We start from the raw sequence: 14,236 nt of genomic DNA, 5'->3' as shown, positions 1-14,236 counted from the left end.
ACAGTTATTGTTCATGAGTGAGTTCTGTCTGGGGCAGCCATCACGGATCTTTACAAAAGCCTGCCTTAAAAAGACAAGTCATTACACAGGGGAGGGGGAAGGTGCAAGCCGTGAGAATTGTGTGTCCTGGTCACACCGTAGAGTTACGCTGTTCGCTAGCTCTGAGGCACCCTGTCTCAACACGTCCTGCTGTATCAGACAGTAAATCTCATTCTAAGCTACTCTGAGTTTTCTATTACTTAGCAATTGGGACCATCTGGATGCATTAATCAGAATCATACATTCTGTAACTTTTAATACAGGCATTTAAGGCTGTGGAAAGTTCTACGCACTTTGTTTTTCTCTTTGAGATTGCGTCTCATGTAACTCAGACGGGCTTTGAGCTCACTGTGTAGCGAAGAATGACGTTGAACACTTGATCTTCCTGCTTTCACCTCTCGAGGGCGAGGATTAAAGGCAGAAGCCACCACCCCTGGTTTATGTGATACCATGGATTAAACCCAAAGCAGGCTAGGCAACATGCCCATTTCAGTATTAGAAGTTAGGAGATAAATTTTTACAGCTTTGTCAGCCTTGGCCTTTTGAGAATCTGATGACCTTTGACTTCTTTGGACCTGAATCGGCCGTCTTGGTTTATCACCAAACTTTACCTTATGTCAACACCACTCTTTGGCAGTGCCCTTTCTTTGATGGAAGGAAACAGAGATGTATGAGTTGTGTATTGTATATTTCTTTTAAAAAAATAATTTATTTGTTTGTATTTTGTGTGTATTCGTGTCTTGCCTGAATGTATGTCTATGTGAGAGTGTCAGATCCCCTGGAGCAGAAGTTACTGACAGTTGTGAGCTGCCATGTGGGTGGTGGGAATTGAACCTGGGTCCTCTGGAAGAGTAGCCAGTACTCTTAACTGCTGAGCCATCTCTCCAGCCTCAGTGTCTTGTATATCTCATTAACCAGCGATTAATTAGAGATACTAGTTCATGTTTAATGTCCACAAACAGCTTGTTCGCCTGCTATCATTGTAGGTGAAAGGTAACACAATGTGATTGAAGAGGCAAGGATTTTGGGGTGCATTGGTGATGAGCTCAAGTCCTAACTCTCCAAGTGGCTTTCAGCAAGTCATCTAATGCTGTGCAGTCTTAGTCTCCTACGATGTGAAGTAGGGATAACGGTATGGGCTTTACGTTTGGGGGTCGAAAGGAGTGTGATATATTGAGTGTCTGGCACAGAAGAGTTTGCTGCATCCTCCTTCCCAACACCCAGAAGAAAATCCATCGAGAAGTATAACGAGGACTGGGTTACAGATTTACAAGTGGGAAAGTTCACATGTGAACAGGTAAATTCAGTAGCAATTGTTTTTAAAAAAATCAGGAAGAAGGTGGCAGGAACTATGTGTTCTTAGGAAGAAAGACAGGATATGAATAGCAGGCAATATTATAGCTCCCTTCACCTCCATTCCCCAACTTCTACATTTTTTGGAATGTGAAATAACATGACAAGCAAGCCAACTTTCGATATGCCAAGGTATTTTTAGATTTTTCTGCCATTCAAATTCAGGAACTACACTCCCCACCCCCACCCCCACCCCCCGCCACCCAAAGACTGTTCTAAATGCCAGACTTTCCAATGTCTTTCCCAGTTAAGATTGTTTTTTGATTGTTTGGGATTTGGGCTATCAGTTTCTCCCGTGTATGTGTGCACCCTGCTTACACTCACAGATCTCTCTCTCTCTCTCTCTCTCTCTCTCTCTCTCTCTCTCTCTCTCTCCCACACCCCCCCACACACACACATACACACAACCTTCTGCTAACCATGAGAATCCAAGACTTTCTCTAAGAGTCGAAGCTGTATGGATCAAATTGAAATTTCCTGCATTTTGTGGAATGTCTCACATGAGCTCACTGGATTCTTTGTACCTTTCTTTTATTTTCCCCCGGACCAGAGATTGCTGTTGGAAGGCAGGAACTAGCTAAAACCCTGGCAGATAAACCAGGTAAATAGTTCATGATGGTAGGTACACATGCTAAAATGTGACTTCGGGATAAAAAGTAGACCTGGGATAGAATCATCAATTCTTTGACCTTTTGAAATGGGAAAGTTAGGCACAGAAATGTCCCCACATAGCCACTGTATGTTGACATGTATGTTCTAAGCAATGTGGGGACACAGCCATGACCAAAATCCTAACTTGGAGGAAGAACTTGAAGTAGGAATGTTTTTGAGGGAAAGGCTGGTGAACTATGGTGGCATGGGAAGGGGATATTCAAACAGTATCAGGGAAAGAAAGGGATCCACAGAGGATTCCAGTGCTCATAGTGTGTGAGGGCTTGAGCTCTTATTCTGCACAAAATGGCAAGCTGTTGGTGATTTTGAGCCAGGAGGTGACACAATTTGACATGTTCAAAAGATCCATGGGATGCTGTGGTAAGAAGAGACTTCCAACAGGCAGAGTAGACGCGAAGAAGATATCTATACAACCCCAGACATGCGGGTGATCTGGACCAGGGCAGCGGCAGCAGAGATGAGAAGTGTTACCATTATGGATTCCGTTCTACAGGTCAAATCGAGACAGCATCTTGGTAGATTGGGTCAAGGTAAGATCGGGGAGTCAAATATGACTCCAAGGTCTTGTCGAGCCACTGAAAGATTGGAACTGCCGTAAACCAGAATGGGGGAGACCATGACTCAGATGGGACTTCAGGAAGGAGGACAGTAGCTCAGTTTGGGATGAATGAGATGTTACTGTGTATCTTAGTGGAGATGTTAATAATGGTAATCCAGTTATGAATGCCGTTTCTTCTCCCCCTTCCAACAGCCTTAATTGATTACTAACACCAAACTTCTCTTGGGACTCCCTCGAAATGACCGTTCTTCACTTTCCACTCCCCTCTGCCCCTCAATGGCTGTCTTCTCTTCTGCCCCAGAATATCTTCCTTTCCCTCTTCTCTGGCACCTGCCCCCAACTTTACATCCTGTCTCCACAGTCTTCTATGGCTGTTAAGTTCTGCTTTCCTTAGATAAGATGCCAAGGAATTGTGAAGATTCGAGAAACTCTGGTGATTTTCTGGAAGAGCCTCTGATGGTCCTCTGGGCATTCAAATGACAGAGATAGTGGCAGGAGGCCCTGGTGTATTCCAGGGGAAGTATGACCCTTCAGTCCTTTAAGTTTGTAGATGGCAGCCATGAACCAACAGGTGTCCACCCTCCTGTTGGAGAAAAAAGCATCTTGTCAGCATTTAACGGGAGTAGGGTGGGGGTGGGGGTGGAACATTTTGCCAGGTATAGTTTCTGGATTCCTGAAGTTGGGAGGTGGGACTAGAAGGAGAGAAGATGAGAGAGAAGGTAGCAAATCCTTATTGTCTTTTAACTCCTGCATGTGTGGCAGAGCAGACTGTTAGCAAGGATCCTTGGCCTCCTCCTCTGCTTTTATGGTTGGTACGAGCTCGAGAAGGCCCTTGCTCTCTAAGGTTAGCTAGAGGCACTGGCTGTTGCTTGCATGGCTCACTGACTTTTACACAGCAGGTGTGTCTCAGAGACAGGGATGGAAGCTCGGGTATGGAGGAGCCTCTTGCTTAAAGGGATTCTCCATGCGGTCTTTTCTGCCATGCTAGCGGATTGACAGGTCTGTGCTTGTGTGTATCTGTGTCTGTTAGGATTTTTATTGCTGTGAAGAGAAACCATGACCATGGCAACTCTTATAAGGAAAATATTTAATTGGGGTGGCTCACTTAACAGCTTCAGAGGTTCAGTCCGTTGTTACCATATTGGGGAGCATGATGGTGTGAAGGCAGACGTGGTGCTGCAGGAGGGACTTAGAGTTCTATATCTTGCAGGCAACAGGAAGTTGACTGATACACCGGATGGTATCCTGAGCATAGGAAACCTTGAAGCCACCCCCATAGTAACATACTTCCTCCCACAAGGCCATACCCACTCCAACAAAGCCACATCTCCTAATAGCGCCACTCCCTGTGAGCTTATGGGGGCCACTACATTCAAACTACCACCATCTGAAAACTGAGCATAGAAATAGCCCTTCCTCCATGCGGTAACTAGCAGACACACAAGCAAAGCAAGCCAGAGACATGACCAGTTCCCTTAAGGAATGTAGGCAGCCAGAGAGGCAGGAGACAGGCACGGGAAGTGCAGTCGCCAGAGCCTCCAGCTAGCCTGGCATCTTCAGTATCTGGCATGGCTCCGGATCTCTGACCCCTGTCTTATTCCATCCTTCCCAAGGATTCATGAAGAGTGTGCAGGGGAACGCAGAGGCTTTTTATAGGCATCCTGGTTCAACCTCTGAAGGCTTGCTGAGGGGAAGAAAAAAAAAATCTCAGTGGAAAGATCTTTAGAAATGTCCTTGCCCAATGTTTTATTTAGTTCTTCATCACGGGACATATTTGTGCAGGGAGATTTTCCTAACACTTTCTGAGCTCCGGGGGATGTGAGGCGCTTGTGCTGTCTCTACATCAAGACGGGAGGAGCAGGGTCAGTAGGGTTGGGAAGTGGCCTGAGCGATGACACTTTGAACTTGGCTAGATTTCTGGGAAGACCCAAGCCATTTGTGTCAACTGCCCCAGCATGGACCCTGCGGAGGTTGTATAAGGACTCACTAAACATCATTTTTTTTCCCTCCACGGAAGTGAAATTTCTGATGAAAAATAGAAGGCGACCCATGGACATCACCCCTGTAAAGGACCAAGAACTGGTTTTCACCTCTGTGTGTCTTGAGCTGGGGCCAGGCTTTTTTTTTTTTTTTTTTTTTTTTTTTTTTTTTTTTTTTTTTTTTTTTTTTTGCTGTCTCTGTTATGGAATAAGGAACTGAAGGAATGCTCGTGAAGGGGAAGAGAGATTTCCTTTCCACTTGCAGAGAGAGCCTAAGGAAGCAAGTTCGGACTAGCCACTTCCCCGCGAGAGACCCCACACCAAGCTCATTTTGAAGTGCTCCCCGTGTTTTTTTCTTGTTTTCTGCTGGGACTGTCTGGACTTCTAAATTACAGGGGGAACAGCTGGGGAACAGAACAGCTTCTCTCATCCGCTCTCTGGCCTGCCTCAGACTCCGGGAGCTGTGAGTAGTGAAGTTTCCAGGGTGGCCTGTGGGATCCTGCTGATCTGAATAAAGCCGTTTGAGATCAGGAGAAAGGGCACAGACGCTGGAACATTTATGAGCCGAGGAGAATCTTGATCCCTTTCAAGTTCATTGGAATGTCGCTGTCCATAAATCAACTGCCTCCTCTTTTTTTTCTACCTCAGTACTGTGTGTGCGCGGGCACACACACACACACACACACACACACACACACACACACAGAGAGGGGAGGAGAGAGAGACAGATAGACAGACAGACTCGCAGAGAGACACAAAGACAGGCAACAGAAAGGACACAGAGAGAAAGAGAGCAGAGAGACAGACAGGCAGACACACACAGACATAGAGACAGAGACACAGAGGCAGGCAGGGACACAGAGAAAGAGAGCAGAGAGAGAGAAACAGACACACAGAGAGACACAGAGACAGAGAGAGGAACACACACACACACACACACACACACACACACACACACAAGAGGAAGGGGGAGAGAAATGAACCAAGACCCACAGTGAGGGTCAGATCTGGCAGAGTTCTGGCCTTGATACTGTGTCTATGAACTGGCAGCCTGGGATGAACAGTTCTCTTCCCTTGACTTTTTCATCTATCAGGCAGGAGAAAAGGAGACACAGAAGGACCATTTTTAACCTTATTTTTTAAAAATTGCAATGTATATATAATCAGTATATTATAAAAATCTATCACCCTCACAATATTTCTGTTATCGCTTTGTGCATTGAGAGGGGGTGTGTAGCCCAGAACTGTCTTGGAGTTCACAATCCCCTTGTGCGCAGCCTCCTTGGTGCCGAGTTTACAGGCACATGTGGCCTCTCTTGAGCGGGCAGTCCAGTGGCATCGTGTAATCCCACTATTGAGAAGCAGATTTCCAGAACGTTTTTATACTATGGAGCTAAAATGCTACCCCTTAGACAGCGCCCCGTTCCCGAAGCCTCTGGTAGCCATGTAATTCTTTCTGTGAACTTGACATCAGATAATGTATAGAAAAGCATCCTTCAACTCTTATCTCCTGTGATCAGCTAATTTAATGGTGTCCACCTGTACTGTCGAATGTGACAGGGCAGCCTTTCTTTCTAAGGTCCAGAAACTTTCCACAATTTGCCTGTTGCCTTTTGTGTATCTGTTCGTCCCTAGGTGGCGCTGTTTCTGAGTCTCGGCTTTGGCCACCAGTTCTTTAACAGACATGCGCATGCAAATACCCGTTCAAAGTCCTGCTTTTGACTTTCATGTACATAGATGTACACACACATCTAGAGAAGAGGTTGCCCAAAAATGTGGTAATCTTATTTTTGATTTTTTTTCATGATCCTTCATCCTGAAGTTTTTGTTTGTCTTGCTTTGCTTTTGTTCGAGGTGGTTCTGTCTGTTTTAGATATTTATTTTATGTGGATGATTCTTTTGGCTGTGTGTATGTACGTGTGGTGTGTGTATGTGTGGGGCCAGGGAAATTAGAAAAGAGTGTCAAGTTTCTTGAAACTGGAGTTCAGATGTTTATGAGCCACCAAGTAGGTGCTGGGAAATTCATCTGGGTCCTCTGAAAGAGCAATACATGCTCTTAACTCTGGAGTCAGCTCTCCAGTCCCTAATTTTTGTTTGTTTTACCTTTTAGACAGATTCTCCTGTAGCCCAATTGGGTTTTGAACTCACTGTGTAGCTGAGGCTGGCCTTTGAACTGCTTCTACCTTAAAACCAGTAAGAAATTTATGAGAGGTTCGAACCGAACTTTACCTGTCGCACAGGTAAAAGGTTGGACTTTAGCTCTGTGTGAAAAAATGATACTATGTTGTTTAGGGTTAGATGGAACTGGACATTTGTACATTTGGGGAAAGTGTGGCATGGTAATGCTGGTTCCTCTCAAGTTGACACTTCTTCAGAGCTGACTGTGTGCCAATCATTTCTATAAACACCCTTCAGGTGTTAACACAGCAGCCCTCTTAGAATTAAGTACCAGCACCGAAGGCCTCTATGGATGGTCTCAGGATGTGTTCTCCTGCTTCTGCTGCCCCACCTTCTACAACTTGCAGGGGTGCCCTTCAGAACCCCATTCTAGTATCTTTACTATTTTTACCGTCAGCTGGGCTTTCGTCTCCTGAGATTCCTGTTTCTCTTTTGTTCTTAGGTAGAGAGGATCATCTCTCTCACCGGGATTGGGTTTTCCTGTGTTGTAGATGAAGACTAAGCTTTCATTTCCCATCTACCTAGACCCGAATAATCACACAGAATCTATATTAACTATAGCACTGTTTGGCCAATGGCGCAGGCATATTCCTAGCTGGCTATAACATCTTAAACTAACACATTTCTGTTCATCTATGTATCGTCACCAGGCTGTGGCTTACTGGTAATGTTCTGGCATCTTTCTCTTTCGGCGGCTACATGGCATCTCTTTGACTTTGCCTACCCTCTCTCTATATATATCTCTGTTCAGATTTCCCGCCTGGCTTTACTCTGCTAAGCCATTGGCTGAAACAGCTTTATTCATTAGCCAATAGAAGCAGCACAAACACAGAAGGACCTCCCACATCAGCGTGGGCTGTCACAGAACTCACTCTGTAGACCAGGCTAGCCTCAAACTCCGTGAACTCACAGAGATCCCCCTGCCTCTGCCTCCCATGTGTTAGAATTAAAGGTGTGCCACCACCTCCCTGCAAGGAACATAAAACAACAACAGAAAGCAAAAGCTTTTAAAACAGTTGCCTATAGGTGGGACGGACATGCCTGTGCCACAGCATGGATGTGCGAACCAGAAGACAACACTCTGGAGTCAGCTCTCTCTTCCCTCCTCGTGGGTTCCAGGGTTTGAACGCAAGCTCTCAAGGTCAGCTACAAGCGCCTGTAGCTGATGAGACGCATTCGGCTGACCTTTGGGGCTGGGTGTTGGGAGCTGGCGTCACCCTTACCCTTTAAACTTGTCTCTAGGCCATATTCTTCCCTCCTCGCATAAATTTCCCTCACACCTTCGCCTCTGTCAAACTTATCACATGTCATCGGCCGCCCGTCTCCAGAACTCACGTAGGGTTTTGGCAGCACACTTGTGACCTAGCTCTCCCCCAGGTTTGGCCAGATGTCAGCTGGATGCTTCAATGTGCCAGAGGGTAACCTGCTAACCCGCTGGCTCTGGTCTCCGGCCGTAGCCTCTATCCTGCCCTGCTGGCAATCCCAACAGCTCTGCCCAGCTGTGCCACTAACTCAGGATCACGCTATCTGAAATCTCTAAGGCTAATGTCCTTCCAAATAGTTCATTCCCTTATCTCCAAGGCTCTACTAGCTGCTGGTGTCCAGATTCTCCATCCTTCATGTTTACCAACTCTCCGTCCTCCTCCTCAACAGCTACCTTCACAGTTATCAGAATTGTTCTCCCACTCGTGTTCATAATAATTATGGCAAGCATCCCTTTCTCTTCTCCGTTTGGAGAGTGAACTCCCTTGTCTTTTTTGTGAATTAGGGCCTTGCCCTATCTTCTGTGTCCTTGCCAGTCCTCAGAGAGGCCTTGTCTGCCAATCTGTTGGCCTCTGTTGCATAGATTTGTCCTCATCCACTCTCCCTACCAACATGTCCAACTCTCCTCATTCCCCATCCTTCTCTCGACCCTGGATCCCTACCATCTCTTCCACCCAACCTTGACCCTTTCCTTCCAACACACACACACACACACACACACACACACACACACACACACACACACACACGTGTGCGCGCTGAGACTCTGGATTTCCTTTGGACTCTTTGGTCCTCTAAATTTAGCTCCTATCTACGAAATGTTTAAGTAGACGGGAGTCTGGGTTAGAGTTAGGAGCAGCAAATGAATACTTTGTTGCATCCACTGAAAGCAGTGGAAGAAACTATCTTATCTAGTAAGAACCTAACACGGGAGTCATGTGGCTTTGAGAATCACAGTGATGTGTGCAGTGTGGCTGGGGGCACGAGTGGAGGAAGATCATTGAGTGCCACTCTGGGCATTTTAATTCAAGTCTGACTTGTTTGGTAACTGGAGCCTGGAGGGAGAAGCGGAGTTTCCCTGTTCCTCCACTCCTGCCCTTTGCAGAGCGAGACTGGCCCAAATAAACGATCAGCAAATCTCTTCCAGTTCTAGCCATCTTTATATAATAGAATTTCTCCTAGCAATGTCTTGAGTTTGTAATTGCCTTGGAGACAAGCCTTTCAAACTGGCTCACAAAAAGCCCCGTGTTCCTTCTACAGAGCGTTCTAAGTAAATATCAAGAAAGAAAAGAAGAGAAAAAGCTCTTAAAAGGCATCAACTTCATCTCATAATAGCCTGTTACCTCCCCTTGAGGAAGCCAAACCAATGCGTGTTTATGTGTTTACGGCGGCAGCCGCGGCGGCGGTATGAGAGCCTGGTAATGTGATTTCCATTCAAGGTGGCTGTGCGCATTCCGAAGGGATCTTCAGGCTGCAGCATTGCCAACCCTGAGGGATAACTTCTATTCCGTTCCAAAGAAAGGCTGATGGTTTTTCGACAGATGGGCCCTTTTGTGGATGGAGCTGGACAGAAAGAATATGAAAAGAATGCAGAAATCAGTCGGGCAGTAAAGAGATTACTTGAATTCAGTCTAGGCGGATGGCTGCCGAATTCTATCTACCCAAATTAAGCTGTTCTGAAAAGGGCCAGTGTGTGCTATTTCAAGAGGGCGGGGCTGGTTCTGACTTCAGAAGACTGTCTCCACGTCCATGTAAACTACATAACTTATTCCAATCTTGGGGTGTTAAGCTGAAAGGTTACGAAGATTTTGATTAACTTTGTAAGCAGAACCAGAAGAGTTAAGGGAATTCTTTTTCTAGTGGTTTAAGATTTATCTGATGAAGATCGCGAGAGCTCTTTAAATGCTATAGACACTGTGACTTGTTTTGATTATAAATGTGCCCTGTCGAACATCTGAATGTCTATTATGTAAATGTCCTTGAAAACTGAGCCTGTTCAATTGAGAAATACATAACTGAGACTGAGTAGTTAAACAGTCTAATGTATTGACTTGAGTTTCTGGAAACTCATCAGAAAAACTTTGAGAGCCTTTTTTCTTATTTTACTCATTTTGCATTCAGAGTCATGAACTACAGGTGGTTGAAATCATCTTATTTCCAATGTGTTACTTTGAAAATGCAAACGTCACTATCAAAGCTACCTAACTGAGGTTGGAGAGAGAGCTCAATTGGCAAAGCGCTTGCCCTTGCAAGCACAAGGATCTGAATTTGATCCTTAGAACCTACATTGAAAAACAAACAAACAAATAAACAAGACTGGGGCTGGCAAGATGGCTCACTGAGTCAGCACGTTGCACCAAGACTGATGGCCAGCGTTCAAACTCCAGAACCCACATGGGGGACTGAGCACTGACCCCCCCGGGTTGTCCTCTGGCCTGCATGTTTGTGTTGTGGTACACGCAGCAAGTATTTTGATTTTTTAAAGGTGGGTAGGGCGGAGGAGACAGGGAGATCCGTGAGTCTTACGGGCCAGGCATCCTCATGGACTTGATGAGTTCAAGGTCAGGGAGAGACCCTATGTCCCCCGCAAAGAAAAGGTAGGCCACGCCTGAATATCTGTGAGACTACTGCACAGGGAACAGATCAGGATTAAGCTAGGACAAGGCAGCACCCACTTTGGACGATGTACGGAGTGGATGGGAAGTATTGATCGGTTTCTCAGAGTCTGAAGAGCAGCGTGAGCTCACTGTGACATCTTGACACTTCTAGAAACTGGGACCAAACGTGATAAAGTAACTAGCAAGAGTCCTTCAGGTAACCAGCAGCGCAAATAAAATCCACATTCACCCCCAGCTCCCTCGACTGGCCAAATGGGAAGCCAGATGACAAGCATCCTGTCTGAGATGCTCTGGGTCCTCATCCTCCTTCTCCATCAAATGTAATCCCTTTGTCGCCTCCACTCTTCCTGTTGCTTGACACTCCACGTGAGCTTAAGTGGCAGGGATTGTTTTCCTCCAAGTCTTAAATGTATTTCTGCAATAGAAGGAGTGGTCCAAGGCTACCCCACAGGGGTTCTTACTAATCATAATTATTAAGTGAGTGGCTACCATCTTCTTGGAGAGTGTCTTCAGGTGAGGTGGGGTGTAGGCAGGACAGCATGTAACTTCATTCTTTTGGGGTTTTTTATTGTTGTTTTATAGACACATGGATTAAATATTTATTTTAAGCATTTATTTGCTTTTATTTTAGATGTATGAGTATTTTGCCTGCATGTTATGACTGTGCACCACATGCATGCAGCGCTTCTGGAGGCCAGCGGGGAGCATCAGAGCCCAAGGACCTGGAGTTACAGATGGTGTGTGTCATCCTGTGGGTGCTGAGAATCAAATCTGAATCCTCTGAAGGAGCAGTCAGTGCTCTTCAGTGCCTAACTATCTCTTCAACCCCCCTACATTTTTGCTTTTTTATCCTTTAATTTTTTTTTCATGTGTAGGTGTGTGCTTATGTGATTTATATGTCCACATGCACATAGGATCCTGCGAGAGCAGAAGAGGGCACTGGGACCCTGGAACTGAAGTCACAGAGAGTAATGAGCCGCCATGTGGGAGCTGGGAATCGAACCTGGGTCCTTTGCAAGAGCAGTCAGTGCTCTTAACCACTGAACCATCCCTCTAGCCTCTGGGCTTTTTCTGTTGTTGTTTTTGATTGTTTGTGTGTGTGTGTGTGTGTGTGTGTGTGAGAGAGAGAGAGAGGGTCTCATTATGTAACTCTGGCTGGGCTGGCCTGGAACTCATTGTGTAGACCAGGCTGGCCTCAGACTCGGAGATCCACTTGCCTCCGCCTCCGGAGTGCTGGGATTAAAGGCGTGCACTACCACACCGAACACATTTACTCGTTTGAAGAGAGTTTTATAAGAGAGAGAGATAGTAGTAACAGTTACCCTTAGACTAATGGGATGGGCAGCTGCCTAAAAACCTGACTAGTCTTCATAGTCACTTAAAGACACGTCCTAACCCTGACATAACCATTTCATCAGACTTGGGTGCTTTGGGATGTGGCTGCTGGTTAGCGTCTTTAGAATTAGAGAACGAGGCATTGATCTACCGCTCTGCCGGCACACTTAGGAGCAGGCATATAGGGAACAGCTCACTTACTGCTTTTGTTGGAGCAACTGCATGGGTTTACTGTCTGCCTGTGTTCATTAAGTGTACACAGGGTAAGGCCGAAGTGTAAGACTGAAGCCCCTCACGGGAGAGTCCTGGTGTGTCCTCCTTGCCTCACTGAGTCTGCCTCATCTCCTACTTTCCTATCTTTATCTATTGTCTGAGTTTTCTGTCCTGCCCGGCTCCCACAGTCGTTAAGTTCCAAAGAAATCACACAGAGGTCTACATTAACTATAAACTGATTGGCCCATTAGCTCAGGCTTCTTATTAACTCTTATAACTTATATTAGCCCATTATTCTAGTCTATGTTAGCCACATGACTCGGCACCTTTTTCAGCGAGACAGTCACATCTTGCTTCTTCTGTGGCTGGTCACAACTGCAGAGGAATGGGCTTCCTTCTTCCCAGAATTCTCCTGTTCTAATAGACCCACCTCTACTTCCTTTCTGGTTGTCCTGCCTCTACTTCCGGCCTGGTTACTGACTAATCAGTGTTTATTTAAAATATAATTGACAGAATATAGATCATTCTCCCACATCATTTATCTTCTTCCCTTGATGATTTTGTGTGCCTCTCTCATCTGCTGCCTCAGGTTCTCTCATGGGCCTTCTATCCATATTGAATTTATTATTTGGACTAAGTAAAAATGAACACATTCCTATTAGCGTTGAGAGCAGGGTGGCCATTCACCTTCTCTGCCTGGATGCAGATAGCATTCCTGTTATATTTCTAACATAGCCCATGGGAAATCTCTTGTTTTGTAATTTGCCCTGGGATAACTGCTGGCCTCTCTTTGGATGGCTGTCCCTGTTCCTACAGAGTATCACTTGCCCCATTCCCAGCCTGTTAGACACCCAGCAGGAGAATGTGTGAGGAGGTGTCTTTGTTAAATAATGCTTTTGCTCGTGTCTGGAAAAAGAGCTAGAGTCAGCTTTCCGGGTTTTACTTTTGTAATGAAGAGAAGTTAGGATTTATGTCTTTGGCCGCACGGCAAACGTGGCGAATCAGAGAGACTTCATTCCACGGCGTGAGGGTGACTGAGGCGTGTGACACTATGCTGGGGTGGGGGTGGGGGGCAGTGCAGGCGGGGTTCATGCCTGGGAGAAGCAAAATGGTGAAAGGCATTAAGACTGGAGAGGATGCGGGGGGAGGGTTCAGTCCCGGACAGCCCCAGCAATGGGAGATGGGCAGAATTTTAAAATAAAACAGAGACAGAAGGGCAAGCAAGTTAGCTCAGGAATTACCACTGATTCTCAGCCTTCCTAGTGCTGCGACCCTTTAACACAGTTCCTCATGTTGTGCTGACCCCCAACCACAGATTTATCCTATTGTTACTTCATAACCGCAATTTTGCTACTGTTATGAATCGTAATGTAAACATCTGATAGGCGACCTCAAAGGGGTCATGACCCACACGTCGAGAGCTGCTGGTTTAGACACTTGCAATCAAGCCTGAGGTTCTCAGTTACGGTATCAAACCATGCATAGTGGAAGGAAAAGGCCTGCTGTAAGTTGACCTCTGACCTCCAATGACATGAGTGTCATTGAGCCTTCCCATGCTCACAATGGGAAAATAAATAAATGTTAAAAAATAACATTTTTTACAATGTTATTTCACAATAAATAAATGTTAAAAAAATAAGAAAAAAGTTAACAACAGAAGAAAGGAATTCTTTATCTCACATGTTAATGATTTGCCAGTCTTAGTGCGTAGGCTACCGGAGACAAATTTCTCAACAATCTCCCTGCCTCCCCTTTCATCTACCTCTTTGCCCTCGACTTAGAAGCCAAAGCTGGGGCTCCTCTTCGACCCATGACAGAAATGAAGCTTTTATTAGTATCGTGGGGTACGGGTTGTTCAGGTTCCGCGATGGAGTGCTATGCCCAAGTACCATCTACTTGATTTGTTAGGAACAGCAGGGTGAAAAATAAGGAAGGCGCATGGGTATTGAGAAATAGTTTTGCCATGAAGTCTAAGTGCAAAGGTCCACGTGAGTGTACTCCCTGATAGATGTGATTTCGAAAAGTGT

General features: G+C 45.7%; 1 long non-coding RNA gene across 1 annotated transcript in view; it reads left to right on the top strand.

Annotated features, from left to right (window-relative positions):
* LOC146889766 (uncharacterized) overlaps nucleotides 1–14,236 on the top strand; it is a 30,663-nt gene that overhangs the window by 517 nt on the left and 15,910 nt on the right. The gene's annotated exons all lie outside the window — the stretch shown is intronic.

Source organism: Myodes glareolus, chromosome 26 (assembly GCF_982192425.1).
Source record: "Myodes glareolus chromosome 26, mMyoGla1.1, whole genome shotgun sequence".
NCBI classification, from domain to species: domain Eukaryota; kingdom Metazoa; phylum Chordata; class Mammalia; order Rodentia; family Cricetidae; genus Myodes; species Myodes glareolus.
The sequence above is the reverse complement of the archived record's forward strand: the minus strand, read 5'-3'. Positions and strand labels throughout refer to the sequence as shown.